Source organism: Fukomys damarensis, unplaced genomic scaffold (genome assembly GCF_012274545.1).
Source record: "Fukomys damarensis isolate Sample0158 unplaced genomic scaffold, DMR_v1.0_HiC HiC_scaffold_24, whole genome shotgun sequence".
Classification (NCBI taxonomy): domain Eukaryota; kingdom Metazoa; phylum Chordata; class Mammalia; order Rodentia; family Bathyergidae; genus Fukomys; species Fukomys damarensis.
The window spans coordinates 36,433,446-36,450,356 of record NW_022900936.1 but is presented as its reverse complement, the minus strand read 5'-3'; the positions used below and the strand labels follow the sequence as shown (position 1 = coordinate 36,450,356).

The window sequence follows — 16,911 nt, the reverse complement described above, 5'->3', positions numbered from 1 at the left end:
TAAGCATACATAAAGAAGTAAGAGTATCTTTTGTATTAAGCAAAAATATTATTTCCACTATTTATTCAAACACTATATAATTAATTGTCGTCAGTGCTTTAAAAAATTGATGAAAGGGCTGGGGATTTAGCTCAGCGGTTCGGTGGCCTGCCTTGCAAGTGCCAGGACCAGAGTTCGATCTCCTGTATCAAAAAAAAAAAAATTGATGAAATAAGTAATCACATATTAAATAGCTTTTCATATTGGTACTGTTACTTATATAAATTAACGAGTTATTTTTCAAGGAATACACTTCTTCTTTGATAATTTTTGTGAATGAGCCAATGGTACACTTTCATCTTTGCATACGGATGCAGTGCTTGTTTTTCCTACATCATTTATTGAAAAAATTCTGACTTATCCATTATTCTTAGTAATCTATAGGATCAATTGTCTATGAACACCTAAATTTACTTCTGGGCTCATTGGTTTGTTACATTGGTCTCTAAATGGTATTTTTAAGCTGTTTAATTATTAAAAATTGTAGTATATTTTGTTATCAGGCTATGAGATATCATAAGAATGAGGTTTTGCTAATCTTTTAAACTTCTATTAGCACACATTTGCAGCACATAATGACTATACTCACCGTACGGAACTGGTACTTGTACATGACTCATTTCAATTCTGTTTTTTTCACCTTCCCTCTACCCCCCCTCAATTTTTTCAGCATCAGATTTATTTATTTATTTTATGATATTTCATAAAGCTCATTATCATACATACAGACTGAAAACCAGACAAAATAAGCCAAATAATATGCAAAACATGTAAGACAATTGTATTAAATCAAGGTACAGTTTTAGATACATTGTCTGCACTGGAGTACAACAACTTTTTTCTCCTTCTCCTTTTTCCTATGTCATCTATCTATCTATCTATCTATCTATCTATCATCAATCTATCTATCTATACTAGATATATATATATATATATATATATATAGTATAGAGAGAGAGAGAGAGAGAGAGGTAGAGGGAGAGAATCAGAAAGAGAGAGAGAGATTTTTAATTATAAGAGAAACCATGTGACATTTAGGTTTGTGTGTCTGAGTTACTACACTTAATATTATGGCCTTAAGGTGTATTCATTTTTCTACAAATTACTCAAGCTTGTTCTTTATGGCAGAGTAGTACTCTATTATGTATAAATGCTACCTTTTCTTTATCCATATTCATCTATTGTTGGACATATAAGTTGTTTCCAATACTTATGAGTTACACTACTGTAAACACAGGTATGCATACATTCCTGTGATATGATGTCTTCAATCCTTTTGGAAGATAAACAGAAGGGGATCAAAAGGAATTTCTGCTTTTAGTTTTTTGAGTAATATCCTTACTGATTTCCATGGTGGTTATATCACTACAATTGCACATACAATAGAGAAAGTCTCCTTTCTCCCTACAGACTCACCAGCACTTGTTATGGTTGATTTCTTGATGGTAGGCATTCTTTCTGGAGTGAGAGAGAATTCGTTTCATTTTAGTTTACATATCTCAAGTGACCAGGATGATGTTGAATTTGTTTTATGTATTTATTGAGCAACTGCATTTCTTCATCTGAGAAGTGTCTGTTCATTTCAGATCCCCATTTGTTTCTATGAGTACACAGTTTTGGTTGGTTTGTGTTTTGGGGAGGAGCCAAGAAAAAAGTCAAGATTCTCCAATTGTACAAGTTGCACTATTTGTGTTTCCAACATTAATAGACAGAAACAGTAATGCTTAAACAAAATGTGCAGCAGAGAACTTTTTTTTTTTTTACTCAAAGGACCTGAATTCAGAGGGAATGTACTTTTAAGTTCATTTTGTTATAGATTAATATATGGTCATCTCTCTGTCCTTAATTCACCAAGTCTAGATTTATAAATTAACAATGTGAATACTGTTGTGAAATTGGGAAAATAAGGTCACCTCAATTTAACTGATAACCAAAGATGCTTTACACATCAAAGAAATGATCAAAAAGGCTGTGTCACATTCCAATGCCAAAAAAATTAACAAGAATGCAAGCACCCTGAAGAGTGCACCACTGCTGAAACTTGGCCCACAGTGGCTTCAGCACTGCTACCCAGTGAAGCAGCCTTCGATCTGCCCAGAGGCTCTTTTAGAGTCCAGATTCTGTGCCATGCCACCTCTTGGACGAAGCCCTCTTCCACCCCAGTCACGAGTCATCATGTGATGTGTGAGACACCAGGACCAGGGTCATTGTGCCTGATAGCTCTGCAATAATCACCACCACCTCTGTCTCTTACTCTCTTATAGCTCTACTTTTTTTGTCTTCTACATTTAAACACACTTCTCGGAACATAATTGGTTTTGCAGTTAAGATTCTCTGAACTGGTTCAGAGTCATCAAACCACAAAACCAAAGTTTGGACACTTGCCCCCAACACCCTTGGTACTGATGCGAAGATCCACAACTTTTCCAAAGCTCATAAAGAACTCTTTCAGTTCATTTTCATCAATATCATGTGGCATGTTAAACAAAACGTTGATAACTGTCTGGGTAGCAAATGATTCTACTCTTGCCATAGTGTTGTTCCGTGTCTTCTCCATCTGGTTTTGGTCCTCTAGGAAGGAAAGTAGGTCCATCTCTAGGATGTTGTTCAGGCAAAGGTTTTGGCTGAGACTGAACTTCTGGCTTAGCTTCAACTCTCTGATTTGGTGGTTCTTGGGGCAGAGAAACAGGCTCTGCAGAGAGAATAGTGGTAGATTTTTCCTCCAGTTCTTCTAAGTTCTCCACTTGTGGTTTCAACCCCTCAGTCTTTGTGTCAGATTCGGGCTTAGGTTCAGGTTCATGAGATGATTCTTCCAAAGGCTCTTCTATGCCATTAATCACAGGGTGAGCTTTGTAGTGACCGCTATTAGCATTTTCTCGCACAGGTTCAGGAGACTGTTGTCTTTCTTCTTACTCCTCTTCTACTTAGTCTTCTGATTCTTCATTAAGTTCTGGAGCAGAATCACCCAACACTTCATCTTCATAATGAAGACTTTGCATACTTTCAGTACAAAAGAAGATAAATATATTAGGGGATGAATAAGTTAATTTGCTTAATCTAATTGCTTCACTCATCTCAGGTATACAAAAACATTGAACGTCTTTATTAGTGTGGTAGAAAATATAGTGAACACTGATGCTGAGAGCCATCCAGCGGATAGACTAGTAAAAACAGCATGATACATCTTCACCGACTTACTCATTGGATCGGTCACCATGAGACATGTGGTTCTTGCCCAAGTTCAAAATAATCATGAGAAGTAAATGTTTTGAATCAGTTCAGGACATACAGGCAGCCAGAGTGCAACTAAAGATACTCAGGAAAGAGACCTTCCTGAACTGCTTGAAAAAGTGAGGGGAAAGAAGTGCTTTGAAGCAAGGGGGAGAATTTCAAGGAGGGATTGATGGCCATGTATCTTACTGCAATAGTATTTTAAATTTAAACACTCAGCATATTTCGTGATCATAACTGTACCTTCAGAAAGAGGGAAAAGCTAAATATATATTTATAAAAAAACCACAAAGTATACAACATGTTGTATTTTTTGGCTCATAAGATATTTAGATAGTGATGAAATAAAATGGTTCTAATTTGAATTTAGGTCTTGTCACTAAACATATTTGTTTTACATTAAATAAAATGATTGCTAAAATTGAGCAATTCAATCCTGCTGACTTGTCAATAAATTTCTTAATTATTAAAATAAATCTGTGAGTAATTTTGAATACTTGACTGTTTATCAGGCTAATTTTAAGCATAAAAATTTATTCTTTACCAGTGAAAACTGAAATCTGTAACTATTCCTCTATTAAAGAATTATTAATAAAACATTTTTCTTAATCACATATATATTAAATACAGAAGATTACAAGAAAATAATAAAAATCTATTTTTAGACTGTTTTTTCCAGAGTATGTAAGTTAATGTTTTCTGAAAGATATCACCTTTCATTACACTGATCCTATGATTTATTTCAATGAAAATATTTCACAGTATTTTAAAGTTTTTGAGTTATTCTTTGAGAATAACAATCTTTGAGGAGAGCTAACAGGTGAGTTACACAACTTGTTTTAGAGAACTTAATTTGCTCATGAGAAGTATATTTGGAATATGTCTTATACGTATGATACATATAGCCACATCATACAAAACTGTTGAGATAGTTCCAAATATGTACTTACATTCCCCATCCTAGCTGTAAAACTTACCCAAAGAGAATTGGATGAGCTGTTCTACAGTGAGAGAGATCTAGGACAAAGGCACATGCACTAACTGTAAGTAAGAATCACGCTAATCCGGTGGATTGTAATGTCATCAAATTATATACATACTCCAATATTTACTGGAAGATTATTGTATTATCTTTGAACAAGCTATGAATTTATACTATATCATTTTTATAAAGGCCTCTAAGTCATGAGATAAGCCACATTACTGTAGTCTTCACTTGCATCTGGAAACTGTTCTGTCAGTAGTGTCATTTTTGTGAATAATTCTATGAAATTCAATGGTGTAGTTTATAGCTTTATTCCTTGGTTCAGAGACTGATTTTACTTAAAAACTGAAATTATATGAGATTCAATCTTACACCTGATTAGGTTGTCTTCATGACACAGAGTCTTAACACAATGTGAGAAAATTATCAGAGTGTGCTTTGGTAAGACAGATTTAATAATAAGGTGCAGACTGATGTAGGAAAGCAAAATTAATCAAAACAACAGTTAAGCAGCATCTGCATTTTATATAAATGATCCCCTTCAACTACAAGGTGAAAAAGAATTGTAAAGTTTTAGCATTTAGCATTTAAGACAAAAAAAAGAAAGAAATACAATTTGAAGAAGTCCCTTTTTTAGCCACAAAGTGAATCACAAAAAGATATTTTTTCTCTTTCTGTTATATGTTTGCCATACATAATGATTATATTTATCATGGGGACTTTGAACATGTTCATAGCACACTTTAATTCTCTGTCCTCTTTCCATCCATCCCTCCTCCCTCCTGCCAACTCTTGTCCCCCTTCCCATTTGCAGAAATTCTATTTGTTTTTTTTTCAATTCTCTGTTTTCATTCTTTCCTCTCTCTCCCTCTACCTTCCCTACCTCTCTTGTTCCCCTTCCCATTTGAAAAAGATCTTCCTACTCTCTATTATCTCTCCTTTGTTTGGCTCTTTATTTATATTTTGGACTTCTCATATAAGAGAAATCATGTGTGTTGGAATAATCGGTGCTCACCTTGAGTAAGAACGCCCAGTTGAACTGACTCATCATGGTCCTGGGTTCTGGCCGTGGAAGACCCATTTGAGGGTTGTTGCCAGAATGGCACAAAGGAGAACTGGAGGTGAAGACTGCATGCTACTGATTTCTGAAGAAGTTGCTTTTCAGTGCTTTTTCTTCAAAGGATTTGAGCTGCTGTCTTCCTTCTGCAGAGTTTCAATCTTAGGCTTCATCTTGGACATCATTTCCTGGCTTCTAGTGTGGATCTCTCAGCCTTTGACACAGATCCTTCACCCTACTGTACAGACTTTCTAGCTTCCACCCCTGGCCCTTGGGCCTTTCTAGTGCTTATCCTTTATATCGACTTGTACGGAACATTGCATGGGCTCCAAGCCCTTGATTTGATCCTTCAGGTCTCCAGGGCACAGACAGAGGTTTGGAGTCTTCTACATCTGACTCTAATAAGCACTGACTAATAAACCATGAAATATTTAAACTCGTGTGTCTGATTTATTTCACTTAGCATTATGCTCTCAAGGTGCATCCATTTACCTATAAATACCTTAAGTTTCTCCTTCTTTATTGCAGAGTAGTACTGTACTCCATTGTGTATAAATACCATATTTTCTTTATCCATTCACGTGTTGATGGGCAGATTAGCTGTTTCCAAGATTTAGGCATTATAAATTGTGCTGCTATAAACATGGTTAAGCATATATCTCTGTAATGTGAAGACTTTAACTCTTTCAGGAAAATAGGTAGAAGGGGAATAGCTGAATCAAATGAAATTTCTATATTTAGTAGTTTGAGAAATCTCCGAATTGATCTCTGTAGTACTCATACTAGTTTACATGCCCACAAACAAAGTAGTAGAGTTCCTGTTTTCCCTGCAGCCTTGCTGGCATTTGTTGTTATTTGATTTCTTGATGATAACCATTCATTCTGAGGTAACATGGAATTTCGGTGTTGTTTGGATTTGCATTTCTCTAACGGCTAGCAGTGCTGAATATTTTTGTTCATGTATTTATTGAACATCTGTATGTCTTCTGAGAAGCTTCTATTCATTTCTTGTTTTTTTATTTTGCAGGGGTCTAAAATTTTTAGTTCTTTATATATTCTAGATATTAGTCCTCTCTCCAAGGAATAGCTAGTAATTTTTTTTCTCCTTCTTTAAGTTGTCTCTTCACTCTATTTATTGTTTTCTTTGTTGTGCAGAAGCTTTTTAATTTGAAATTATACCATTTGTAGATTCTCAGTACTACTTCTTGTGCCATTTGGGTTTTGTTCAGAAAGTCCTTGCCTATGTCTATGTCTTCAAGAGTCGTATTCATTTTACCTTCCAGTAAATTAAGTGTTTCTCTTTTAACCTTTAGATCTTTGATTCATTTGGGTTTTGGTTTAGTACATGGTGAGATATATAGATCAAGATTCAATTCTTCTTCATGTGAAAGTCCAATATACTCAGCATCATTTAATAAAGAGGCTATCTTTTCTCCAGTGTATGTTTTTGGAACTTTTGTCAAAGACCAAATAGTTGAACTTGTTCGGTGTTGTTTCTACTTTCTCTATTGTGTTCCATTAATCCGCATGTCTACATTTGTACCAGTATTATTCTGTTTTTATCACTGTAGCTTTATAATAAAACTGCAAATCTGGGACTATGATACCTGATGTTTTTCTGTTATTACACAGAAATTCTTTTGCTGTTCTGAGTCTCTTCAGGTTCCTTTGAATTTTTGGATTGTTTTCTCTCAATCTATGAGGAATGCTATTGGTATTTTGATAGTAAGAATGGTCTCACAGTGAAAAGGCCCTGGGAAAACCCCTCAAAATTATTTACTTACTACTCCCTACATTTTTTTGCATAGGTACTGCATTTGTATTGCATAGCAATGATAATCTCAACACTAGTGAAAGTAATTTAACTGTATATAGATAAATATTAGATTGATGTCAATGTTTCTTCCTATATTTCCATTTTTATCTACCTCTATACTGTACCTTTATGTATAGCTCATACCTATTCAACTTCCTTGAAAAAATGCTTGAAGAGAATACATTGAACTATAAAATGTAAGAAACTTAAAAAGAACTATACCACACATTTAACAGTTCTGTTTAGAGACTCTACTCGCACAAAGTTGCAATAGAAAAAATGGCTCATTCTTTTAATTCGATTCATATTAAAATATTTTTTCTCTTTCCATATGAAATATTATATCAAAAAGCTTATATATTAATAAAGATTTCCTTAAGTTGTCTCTCCATTATTTCAAAGGCTTGATGATATGCAGTTGTGTAGTATTGATTGATCATATTTTGATAAATTAAAGTTTTAGTATTCATTACATTTGTTTTTGAAACTTGTATCATGACTGAATTTGCTACACAATTGTATTTGCTTACCACAATAAGACTGACAATTACACATTACATCATTTATGATTGCTTTGCTTTATTAATTGCAAAGGGTTATATTTAATTATTAAATAATTAATGAAATTAAAATTAATAGCTAGAACATATTTCTAATGTTGAGGGTTGTACCACTGTAGGTTACAAATGATTTAGTACACAGAAATGAATCAATCACTGCTGAATGTTCATAATTATGTTCTTCTGATTCATAGTCATTAGTTACTCAAACCATAAGTTTAGGAGCACAAAAATGACTCTAGCTGATTTAAAGAAAAGACAGGTAAGAACAATTTATTAAAAAGGCGTGAAGTCATTTCAGATATTTTAGGGAAGTGCAGAGAACAAGGCTTGCTGGTCACCCACCAGCATCTGTAAGAGGCTGGCGATGACACACCAGAGGTGCTGCCCCTGTCCGTGGACTCACAGTCCCTACCTCACGAGCTCAGCACATATGCAAGGGTGGCTAAAGAACTGAGTGTGGTTGCTTCTTCTGCCACCTCTGTTTCTCATCATACAGCAGAATTGTGGTGATACATGTCTCCTTGTTGCTACTTCACTTTCCAAGTCTTTAATCAAGATTTCTAACTGAAAAATCTAGATTGCATACCTACCTCTTCACTACAAAAGAGTCTGATAAAGTCATTTATGGACTATTCAAATTTTATCCTGGGTAATGAATCCAATTATAAGAAAAGTTTTAGTAGTTGGGTGACCAATAAAGTAACACACATCCTTTATTAGGTGGAATAAGATGTGCCACAGTATATTGTAGAAAAAAAATAATCTTAAAAATTATCAGTGGACTCATAACATAGAAAATATTTAAGCACAATGATATTAGCAGTATCAATACTTATACCAGAAGTGTGATCTGCAAATAATCAAAATAAAGTTATGTAAACTTTTGTAAGAGAGTGAGATTGGCCTTCGTATTAGTCAGCTTTTTGTTACTGAGATTAAAAAATCTGACACCCGTAACTTAAAGGAGGGGAGGTTCAATTTGGCTCATGATTGTAGGAAATGCACTCTGTGGTCAGCTTTCTCCAAGGCAGAAACATCATGGCTGAAAAGAGAAAAGCTTTTCACCTCGTGGTAGTGAGGAAGCAGAACAGGGAAACAGTTCCAGAGAGGAAAAAGCCAGATACCAGCCATAGTAACACCTTCATGATTCACCCAGACACGGTTTTCAAGAGTACTTTAGATGTCCCCCAAATCAATCAAGTGGACAATGAAGCTTTTAGTTGCATTGGAAGAAATCAAAGTATGTGGAGTGAATGAGACAGGGATCCTTATTACTCATTCAACAAATATGTATTGATTTTATGTGCCTTAGACATTTGCTATAAATAATTAAAACAAACTTCCTTACAAAACAATAACAGAGCATAAACCACCTTTATGGCTTTTCTAATCTAGTAGAAAAGTATGAGTCATAAAAAAATTAATATTAAATTTTAAGGGATAAGTGTTACGAATGAAGTAGAAAGAAAATATTGGAAATGCCAGGAAATGGGGTAGAGGAAGCTTGCAATTTTATTTTTTGGGTTTGTTTGTTTGTTTGTTTTGGTACTGGGGAAGTGGCAAGCCACCGAATCGCTGAGCTAAATCCCCAGCCCCACGCTTGCAATTTTAAACAGGATGCTTACTTATCATCATGACAAAGGTAATATTTAAACAAAGATATGGAGGAAGAGAAAAACTTATTCACCATGCCAGTATCTAAAGAAAAATATTTTCTGACAGAAAGGACAACAATAAAAAGACAAGTGATACCTATAATATTTAAGGAATATCGTCGAGTTCAGAGTGGATATAAAGTTGTTCAAAAAGAGGAGGAAATCTATAGAAGGCGAAGTCAACGTGGTACAAGTGCCAAACTGCAAAGGTCTGTGAAGATCAGTGTACACTGATAGACCATTTCTGAATGACACTGGAAGCCACTGAAAGATTTGGGCAGATATTAGACACTCTTAGGTTCACATTTCAGAAGGATTTCAACAGGTGAGGAAAGACTCATGGAAATATTTTTGGAAGATATTGCTTTCATTTAGCTGTGTTGATTTATAATGTACTCTTTAAATCCTTGCCAGGGTAATTGGTAAGCCAAATAATCCTCAAAGCCCAGAGCTAGAATATGATTTTCTAAATTCCATCTTCATTCTAATTCTTGACACTTGAAAGAAGTACTTAACATTTCTAGAACTTTTTTTTGCCTCATTTAAAAATAAATTAGGCCAACACATGTGAAGTTCTTTTTGTTATAGTCTAACAATGTAAGCTTAATACTAGCTAGCTATCATTGAGTAGCAAATGTATTGCTATAGGACTAGACCATTCTATGTATGCACTCTGTCTAGGGATTGTGGTGATTCCAACAAAAGGAATGCTCACCACAGGTGCTGAAAGTAGATACCATGTGTGTCTAGTTAGTATTACAATTTGATATTTACAAATCTAATATTACTTATTAACATTTATTTTATTTTGGAAATTCAACAGTAGAAAGATTAAATATTTTTGTGACTGTGGAGGAGCATAGTTTTAGGGTTAAAAGCAGAGGAATAGGAAAGGAGTGGGATTTGGTTTATCAATGTATTTGAAGGCAGCAGGGATGTGAGAATTTGAAACTGATAATTTAATTATGAGAAGTCATCAGTGGCAGCTCAGAAAAGTGATTTAACTTTTTCTTAAGTCTCAGGATAACAAAAAAATAAATTAATGCAAGATGCTCTATGAACCAATGAATTGTTCTGCATTACATTTGAAGTTAGTGTAGTAATGTAAATAGCTATCCTTGGAATGTATCATGTGGAAAGTAAGCAGCAAATGTGGTTCTAGGAAATGATCAGGATAGGGTACTCTCATCATGGAGATGACAGGCTAACAGAGGTGTCAACATTAGATATTTACATAAAGGTTTTTAAAAAATTTTACTTGAATATTGAATTGGATAAATTAGTTATATGATCATGAACAATTCAATATGGACATGTAAGTGTTTCTAACTACTATTATTATCAGCATCCAGACTTAGATCATAGATCTGGAGTTTAATTATTTTACCCAAGAAATGAACTTTTAAAGTAACTAAGCCTATAGTTTATTCCGTGAATTCTCTACTAGAAGTTATTTGAATCAGTTTTAATGTCAAGTTCATTTGCATTCAATTCCTCATTAACTGTGATGGATTATTCACTTGGTTATTTATCAAAAGTCAGCCACTACAAATGTTTAATGTCAACATTGCTTATACAGGCTTCCCTAGATTCTCTGAGTTGAACATCTTTGGACTTAATAGTGATTCTCCAATGTGAGAGATCACTCTAGAAGAATTTCTAGGAATTTTTCACTGCAAAAGACTCAGTTTATTTACAATAACATCTTTTTTTGTATTTATTAGATTTCTCTTTCAAACACCCTTTAGCGGTGAAAGTCCTTTAGTCAATTTTATTATTTTAGATTTTTAGCATATTTTTTCAGGATACATTAAACCATTGACATTCTACTTTATAAATGAGACTCTTGTGAATTTAGCTGCCATGGAAAAATATATTCATTTTAAGGAAACTGAAAATATTAAGTCTTGAAACATGACAGGCAAGTATACCAATGAAAAAACTGAATTTACCTTAAGTTGAAACTATAGACCATGCTACAGAATTCTTAGTTTAAAAAGCATAACTTTAAATAATAGATTTTCTAAATCCATATAAATTTGCCAGAAGCAGTTGATTATGACTTGTGTTTTATGACTATTATCTGTGTAAGTCTGGAAAAGAAAAGGAATATTATTGGCTTTCTGGTGGGTTGGGACAAACATTTTACTGGTACTTACATATTTCTAACAATATGACATGTAAAATATTTAAGGTAAGTTCATTACTATCTAGAAGTAGTATTGACATAGATCAATATACATGACCAGTAAGCACAATAAAATCAAGATTATATAAAGATAGAAAATCATGATAAATATGATATACAGAATGAACTATAAATATAATTATGGGTTCCTATTTTATCAATGATTTTCAGTATTCTGCTTAAATTTTATATAACTATCATTTCTCAAAGAGTGAGACAGAAAAGTTGCCTGATAAATTATTCATTAAAATCCTCATGAAAAAGGTACTGCTTTTCTGAAATGTGAAAACAGTGGTCTGGTATCTACTCCACAATCTTAGTTACTGTAAATGATGTCCAATCTTGATAATTCTGTAGGAATTATAACAATACCTCAGTTCACAAATGCTTCTGCTTGCAAACAATTTGCTTCATAAACAGAAGCATTCATCAAAATTTATTTCTATTCCCAAACTCCATGTCAAGTGACAAACATGACCACGGCCATGTTCTCTACACAAATACAAATACAGCTGTCTTCCCTAACATCAGAAAACAATTTAAATTCATAAACCGAGGTAGGTACCACTGCAAAGCCATACTGTCAAAATCATTGCTTATTGGAAAACTATTTTCATCCAATCCAATGAGGAAAAATATAATATTTAAACTCGTATTAGTTATCAAATTAATAAAATTCTCATGCACTATAATTTTCAATTCCCAAGGAAAACATTACAGTTTCATGAGAACATGAATTTAGCACTAGATGGCAAAGTAGAAACAAGAGAATAAACTCAGTTTGAAGCAATGATGATTGTTCATAGTCTGAATATGATTATTTTATATATGTCTAACATTTCTTTCATATCATTTTTCTGATGTGATTATCTGGATTCTGCTCAAAATAACAAGACATAACTGGAACACTACATGGCTTCATTCCAGCAAAGTCTGAGGTTTAAAAAAAAACAAACAAACACAAACTCAAAGCTGGATACATTAGCTTCTTTTTTTTCTTTCCTGGTGTAGCAAATTACTCCAAATATCATGGCTAAAACACCACACATTTATTATAGTTTTGTAACTTGAAGTCTGACATAGGTCTCACTGTTCTAAACTCAACTGTCACCAGGAATGCAAATTTCTAGAAGCTCGAAAGGGGAATACATTTCCTTCCCTTGCACCTCCTACCCTGTTCTTGGTACAGGGCTTCTTCCTCCATCTTACTGGTTAAGAATGTTACATCGTTGACTCTTCTGGCTGTTGAGTCTTTGTCTCTGACACAGGTGGGGGAAGTTCTTTATTTTTAAGTACTCATGGTCAGATTTGATTTATCACTTTTAATTAAAGTTTCAAAGTTCCATGGCCATGTCTGGTACAACATGCATAGGTCAGAAGATTACGATATCGCTGTAATTGGAAGGTCTACCTCAGAGCAGAACACTAGCACCTTACATGCCCGCAGAGGTGCAATTACAATCGACTGCGGCTGCCGTCTTGCTCCTCCTTATACCAGCATTATTTTTAAGTCTTTATTTTGATATTTATTTAGTTTATTTCAGGAAGTTGAAAGTAATCAACATAAATCTGATAGCACAGGGATAGGGAATAACTTGATGCCTTTCAGTTCTAAAGAAAATCTGCAGAATTTTCTGATTTGGTTTGTGGAGTCAGCAGTTCAGAGGATGCTCTTCAAAAACTTTTCTGATTCTTGAAATTAATGGGATTAGGAAAACATTAGCGTGTAGAAAGGACTTTTACTTTTCAGATAAAACTTTTCCCACTGGAAAAAAAATCAGAATCCATGAGAAAAACTTGGTTTGGGTACTTTAATATGTTATGTGAATTTAATCAGTTCACTTAATGTATCTTACACTCTTTTCTCACTTATGTTCATTCCTGCTATATTTCATCATGTATGTGTGGGAGTTAAATGTACTGTTACATTTGTAAGCAATAAAATATGATGCATTTTATTTATATTACTTAAATAATAATAATAATTTAGTCATTTAGCATCTCCTGGTTAGGGCATGGTGTGTTCCACCTTAAATAATAAAGTCACACACACAACTGTACAGGGAAAATATATGTTTATTGATTAACTATGTAGTTGAAGAGATAGTTCTAGAAGTTTCACATTCATTGTCTTTCCCTCTGGTTTTCATTAAACTGAGCCCTTAAAAAAAAAACTAATACTTTTCTTATATGGGTCTCAAAGTTTGAAAAAAAGGGTTAAATTTTGCTTTAGAGCAGCATAAATTAAATTCTTGAAAAAATTGATGTGATAAATTAAAGTCCTGAGTCTACTTTTATTTTGAAACACCTGTTTCAATGTAAACATCTCACAGCAAATTACAGAAACTTAGGGAATGGTCTGTAGCCAAGAAAGAGAATATGCCTTCCTAATTTACTCTTAAGCAGGGAAGTGAGGAGGAAGGAAGAGGAGCTAAACGTCCAGTGTCTCTGTCAGTTTTGCTTTTTTGGGAGCTCACTTTGCTTAATGTTTTTGTTATCAAAATAGTTTCTTGTAAAGGTTTATGTGTAGAGGGAAGAGGGCTGGAATTTTGATAAATAATGAAAGAGATGATAAGTGGGTGGATTTTCACAACACCTTTACTTTGCAGCACAGGGATCCCGCTCCATTTCGGGTTCATATGATCCACACTACAGAAGGACATAATACTTCCCCACAGATCTCTTTACCAAGGGGCTAGCAATGAATTCCTCCCCAGCCAGACAAGTCGGCCTTTATTTTTTGTATTGCTGTGGGCATCTCACATGACATTCCCAAATAAGGTATTGTACTACAAGCCTGCTATGATTACTAGTAATGACTTAACTGCAAAGGAATTATAACAGTATGAATAACAGTGGTTTGCACTGTGAATGTCCTAACTACTCCAAAAATGCCAGAGCAACAAATATAAAATGTTGCTCATTCGCCAGTTTGAAAGGAGTCGAAGTCAGAAGACTACAACTGCTGCTAATCTGTAAACACTGATTGTTCTTTCAACAGCAGGAAGCAAAACAAATGTAAAACAAGTGAAGGCATTAGCCATTCTGCTCTGTGTAAAGAAATGAAAAGAACAGAAAAATTATATTTAAATACAAGTCATTTGGGAAGGAAAAGGCTTTTACCTGTAAACTTGTTATATAGGAAATGTATGTATATTTTGACTTAGGCTTTTGAAATATCACATTATTATTGTTAATAGTTCATATTCTTGCTCTGTATTTATATCTAGCATTATATACTAATAGTGTAGAAGTATAAAATTAAAATTTCTTTTTCTCTTAATTGCTGTATCTCTACTTACTTCCCCAAAATAATTTGAATTACTTTGTAAAGTTAAAAGTATCACTTTCAACTTTCAAAAGTATAGAAAACCAATCAAAAAGGGCAAATGTTAAGTGACGTTATTGCATCAAGATTAAAAATGAGTTAGAATTTACTCCCTCAATATGCAATAAATATTCCTCTTATATATGTACACTTTTGTCTTTTATTTATTGAACTGATTTTTACTCTCTAGAATTATAGTCTATTGTTTAAAACTACAAATTAGATACAAACTTTATTTAGCAGTCTAAATTAGGGCAATGAGCTCAGCACACATTCACTTCACAGAGGGAAAAGTGAGGATAACTTCCCAGTTTAAGGAGTGGGTTAACGCTTCCTAGCTTCTATAATTTAAAAATTGACACTTTTATGTTATGACAACTAACCTTCTAACTGAATAAATGTTGAATTCTGTGAATAACAGGCAAATATATATATTGTTCTGCCAACTTACTTTTAAATAGTTTGGAGATGAAAAATCAACAGATTTTGGAGCCTTGTAAACTATATAATAAATCCATTTTTTTTACCCAGTTATCCTTTCCAGTAAAATGATGGAAAGTTAATGGAATTTATTTTAGTTTTGTAATAACAGGAGGGTGCTTTCTTGTCTAAACACACCTGTATGATTGTTACTATATATCTCAACGTTGGAACTGTGAAGTCTGGGGAGCAAAACGGATGAAGGGGGGAAGGTCTCGGTTGTCCTCACGACCGCAGTTATCAACCTTAGAGATTTATTTACATCTCGTCTAACAGATGAGCTAAGGGCTGGAGGGAGTTAGAACCATGTTAAAACATAGTTCAGCATCTAGAACTATGTCCCCACTTGTCTTACTCTCTAGGTTTAAATACTTGGTGGTTTCCCATGGGACAAGCAATGACTTACGCTTGGGATTCTTGAATGATTGCCAGAAAGGAATTGACCCTGAGAATTACCATTTTCCAGGTTCCCATAGCATGCAGTTAACCCAATTATCCAAGCTGATTGTTAAAAACTGGGTTGATGTAAATGGAACAATGTACATTTATGTGAGAAATATAAGCATTGTTTATTTTTTGAGGGGTGGAAAGACCTGCAATGTAAGGCTCTACTGCCCCCCCATCTTGACTCATAAGCCCCAATTTATCCTCACAAGAAAATTAATATTACTATTACTAGATGACTGAATTCGTATAAAGTCATATAAAATCTATGCCACAAACATACTAATCAAATTATGTATGAGTCACAAAAATTCATAAGTATTTTATCATTTTAAATTTTAGGTCAGGAGCTGACAAATTAATAGAAAAAGAACAAGTACAGAGTGTTACCTTCTTTTTTTAGGCCTATAGGCTAAAAAAATGTTTAAAGCATTGAAAACAATTAAAAGAAAAATATTTCTTGGTATGTGGAAATTATGTAAGATATAAATTTCAGAGCCTGTAAATAAATATGCATTGGAACTCGGTATACTTGTTCATGACTGTTGTTGCACTAGAATAACAGAGTGGAATCCTTTTAACAAAGACCAAAAGGCCTGTGAAGCCTCAACTACTTACCATTTGATCTTTTACAGGGAAAAAAAGCCAACAACCTTATTAACTCCTAAACTGCATTATTTGCTTTTTCAGGTCAAAGACCATTCTTTGTGCATTTCTAACATCCTTCTAGTCAGTGAAAAGGTAGAAGTTGCCCAATAATAACTCACACTCACTGCCCATGCATGAAAACAAATTCAAAATAGGCATAAAATTATCTGCAAAGAGAGCATAAGATGTCCAGGACCAATTTTGTATTACGAGCAGGGCTTCTGTTGTTTAACCAGTTACCCCTTTGCTTCCCACTTTCCCCAAAATACTAAGGGTGCTTGGGCTTGTTGCAGAGCTTATCCCAAGATAATTCATGCTTATAAGCCTAACCTTTGCCTCCAAATTTGCCATAAAATATCTCACTTTTATTATTATTATTTTTTTTTTTCTGGTACCAGGGATTGAACTCGGGTCCTTGCAGTTGTGAAGCAGACAACAGAACCACTGAGCTAAATCCCTGCCGCTCACCTTCATTAT

General features: G+C 33.9%; 1 pseudogene; it reads right to left on the bottom strand.

The window, feature by feature from the left end:
* Window positions 1–1,999: 1,999 nt before the first annotated feature.
* LOC104847490 lies at window positions 2,000–3,038 on the bottom strand (annotated as a pseudogene).
* Window positions 3,039–16,911: the final 13,873 nt, after the last annotated feature.